General features: G+C 41.5%; 1 non-coding gene across 1 annotated transcript; it reads left to right on the top strand.

Moving 5' to 3' along the window:
- The first annotated feature begins 3,383 nt into the window (after positions 1-3,383).
- LOC148575807 (small nucleolar RNA R71) lies at positions 3,384-3,491 on the top strand. Its single transcript, XR_015904606.1, has one exon. It is a non-coding gene; the product is annotated as a small nucleolar RNA R71 (small nucleolar RNA).
- Positions 3,492-4,043: the final 552 nt, after the last annotated feature.

Here is a 4,043-nt window from a genome sequence, read left to right as displayed (position 1 = left end):
GTCCAGGGTTCTTAAACACACTCTTCTTTTGCTTTGGACCTTGACTTTAACTGCTCAGTCTCAAGTTTTCACTTGACACCTTCACGCCACAAGCACATGGTTAGGGACAGCTTGGTTTAGCCGCTTAGGCCAGGATTTTATTCCTTTAGGCCCTCCTATCCACTGATGCTCAAAGCCTTGGGATCCTTTTTATTACCCTTGCCTTTTGGTTTTAAGGGCTATTGGCTTTTTGCTCTTGCCTTTTGGTTTTAAGAGCTTTGGCTTTTTCTGCTTGCTTTTTCTCTTTTTTTTTTCTCTATTTTTTCGCTATTTTTTTTTCTGCAAGCTTTGTTCTTTGCTGATTTTTCTTGCTTCAAGAATTATTTTTATGATTTTTCAGATTATCAAATAACATGTCTCCTTATCATCATTCTTTCAAGAGCCAACATATTTAACATTCTTAAACAACAACTTCAAAAGACATATGCACTGTTCAAGCATTCATTCAGAAAACAAAAAGTCTTATCGCCACATCAATATAATTAAACTAAGTTCAAGGATAAATTCGAAACTCATGTACTTCTTGTTCTTTTGAATTAAAATAGTTTTCATTTAAGAGAGGTGATGGATTTGAGACATCTCCGGGATCTCATGGTGATGAGCTTCATGCGTCTTTTGAGATCCATGAATGGGCTCTCTTGCTTGCTCCATCCTTTTCTTAGTGATGGGCTTGTGAGATGAATCTTTTCATCTCACATGGCTCAGAGGTGGAGGCAATTGCCTTCCCTTTTCTCTTTCTTGAGGTTTCTCTGGCCTTAGGTGTCATTAATGGTAATGGAAAAACAAAAAGCTTATGCTTTTACCACACCAAACTTAGAATTTTGCTCGCCCTCGAGCAAAAGAAGAAAGGATAGAAGAAGAAGAAGAAGATATGGAGGAGATGGAGGTATGTGTGTATTCGGCCATATGGGTGGGATTGGGTGGGAAAGAGCTGTTGAATTTTGAAGGTGGGTGGGTGTATGGATGTGAGTGGTAAAGTGGTGATAGGGAAGAGAGATTGAGGTGATTGGTGAAGAGTTTTGGGGAGGAGTGTTTATGGGATTGTGTGAAAGAGGGGTGAGAAGAAGTGAGTGGAGGTAGGTGGGGATCCTGTGGGGTCCACAGATCCTGAGGTGATCCTGTGGGGTCCACAGATCCTGAGGTGTTCAAGGATTTACAACCTTGCACTAAATTAGGCATGCAAAATGCCCTTGCACACAACTCTGGGTGTTCAGCGCCAGATTGGTGCTTGTTCTGGGCGTTGAACGCCCATTTGTTGCCCATTTCTGGCGTTGAACGCCAGAACCATGCTTGTTCTAGGCGTTCAGCGCCAGCTCTTCTCCAGGGTGTAAATCTGGCGTTCAAACGCCCAGATGCTGCCCATTTTGGGCGTTTAGCGCCAGAACCATGCTCTGTTCTGGCGTTGAACGCCAGTCAGATGCTTCTTACTGGCGTTTAAACGCCAGTGAGATCCTCCTCTAGGGTGTGATTTTTCTTCTGCTATTTTTGATTTCGTTTTCAATTTTTATATTTATTTTGTGACTCCACATGATCATGAACCTAATAAAACATGAAAGAACAAGAAAAATAAAATTAGATAAATAAAAATTGGGTTGCCTCCCAACAAGCGCTTCTTTAATGTCAATAGCTTGACAGTGGGCTCTCATGGAGCCTCACAGATGTTCAAAGCATTGTTGAGACCTCCCAACACCAAACTTAGAGTTTGGATATGGGAGTTCAACACCAAACTTAGAGTTTGGTTGTGGCCTCCCAACACCAAACTTAGAGTTTGACTGTGGGGGCTCTGGTTGACTCTGTTTTGAGAGAAGCTTTTTATGCTTCCTCTCCATGTTTACAGAAGGATGTCCTTGAGTTTTAAACACAAGGGAGTCCTCATTCAATTGAAGGACTAATTCACCTCTGTCAACATCAATCACAGCTCTTGCTGTGGCTAGGAAAGGTCTTCCAAGGATGATGGATTCATCCTCATCCTTCCCAGTATCAAGGATTATGAAATCAGCAGGGATGTAAAGGCCTTCAACCTTTACTAACACGTCCTCTACTTGTCCATAAGCCTGTTTTCTTGAATTGTCTGCCATCTCTAATGAGATTTTAACAGCTTGTACCCCATAGATTCCCAGTTTCTCTATTACAGAGAGGGGCATGAGGTTTATCCCTGACCCAAGGTCACATAGAGCCTTTTCAAAGATCATGTTGCCTATGGTACAAGGTATTAAGAACTTTCCAGGATCCTGTCTCTTCTGAGGCAATGTCAGTTGATCCAGATCACTCAGTTCATTAGTGAACAAGGGAGGTTCATCTTCCCAAGTCTCAATACCAAATAGTTTGGCATTCAGCTTCATGATTGCACCAAGAAACTTGGCAGCTTGCTCTTCAGTAACATCCTCATTCTCTTCAGAAGAGGAATACTCATCAGAGCTCATGAATGGCATAAGGAGGTTCAATGGAATCTCTATGGTCTCTAGATGAGTCTCAGATTCCTTTGGTTCCTCAGAGGGAAACTCCTTATTGATCACTGGACGTCCCAGGAGGTCTTCCTCCTTGGGATTCACGTCCTCTCCCTCCCTTACAGGTTCGGCCATGGTAATTAATTCAATGGCCTTGCACTCTCCTTTTGGATTCTCTTCTGTATTGCTTGGGAGAGTACTATGAGGGATTTTAGTGATCCTTTTACTCAGCTGGCCCACTTGTGCCTCCAAATTTCTAATGGAGGACCTTGTTTCATTCATGAAACTTACAGTGGCCTTAGATAGATCAGAGACTAAATTTGCTAAATTAGAAGTATTTTGTTCAGAGTTCTCTGTCTGTTGCTGAGTGGATGATGGAAAAGGTTTACTATTGTTAAACCTATTTCGTCCACCATTATTAAAGCCTTGTTGAGGCTTTTGTTGATCCTTCCATGAGAAATTTGGATGATTTCTCCATGATGGATTATAGGTGTTTCCATAAGGTTCACCCATGTAATTCACCTATGCTATTGCAGGGTTTTTAGGATCATAAGCTTCTTCTTCAGAAGATGCCTCTTGAGTACTGTTGGATGCAGCTTGCATTCCATTCAGACTCTGAGAAATCATATTGACTTGCTGAGTCAATATTTTATTCTGAGCCAGTATGGCATTCAGAGTATCAATTTCAAGAACTCCCTTCTTCATAGGCGTCCTATTATTCACAGGATTCCTTTCAGAAGTGTACATGAACTGGTTATTAGCAACCATGTCAATGAGTTCTTGAGCTTCTGCAGGCTTTTTCTTTAAGTGAATGGATCCATCTGCAGAGGTATCTAAGGACATTTTAGCTAATTCAGACAGACCATCATAGAATATGTCTAGGATGGTCCATTCTGAAAGCATGTCAGAAGGACACTTTTTGGTCAGTCCTTTGTATCTCTCCCAAGCTTCATAGAGGGATTCACCTTCTTTCTGTCTGAAGGTCTGAACATCCACTCTAAGCTTACTCAGCTTTTGAGGAGGAAAGAACTTGGCTAAGAAAGCCTTGACCAGCTTATCCCAAGAGTTCAGGCTATCCTTAGGTTGAGAATCCAACCATACTCTAGCTCTGTCTCTTACAGCAAAAGGGAAAAGCATGAGCCTGTAGACTTCAGGATCTACTCCATTAGTCTTAACAGTATCACATATCTGCAAGAATTCAGTTAAGAACTGAAAAGGATCTTCAGATGGAAGTCCATGAAACTTGCAGTTCTGCTGCATCAGAGAAACTAATTGAGGTTTCAGCTCAAAATTGTTTGCTCCAATGGCAGGAATGGAGATGCTTCTTCCATGTAAATTGGAATTAGGTGCAGTAAAGTCACCAAGCATCCTCCTTGCATTATTATTATTTTCAGCTGCCATCTCCTCTTCTTGTTCGAAAATTTCTGAATGGTTGTCTCTGGACTGTTGTATTTTAGCTTCTCTTAGTTTCCTCTTCAGAGTCCTTTCAGGTTCTGGATCTGCTTCAACAAGAATGTTCTTGTCCTTACTCTTGCTCATATGAAAAAGATGGACAGA

Source organism: Arachis ipaensis, chromosome B1 (genome assembly GCF_059453495.1).
Source record: "Arachis ipaensis isolate K30076 ecotype BB chromosome B1, ASM5945349v1, whole genome shotgun sequence".
Taxonomy (NCBI): domain Eukaryota; kingdom Viridiplantae; phylum Streptophyta; class Magnoliopsida; order Fabales; family Fabaceae; genus Arachis; species Arachis ipaensis.
The sequence above is the reverse complement of the archived record's forward strand: the minus strand, read 5'-3'. Positions and strand labels throughout refer to the sequence as shown.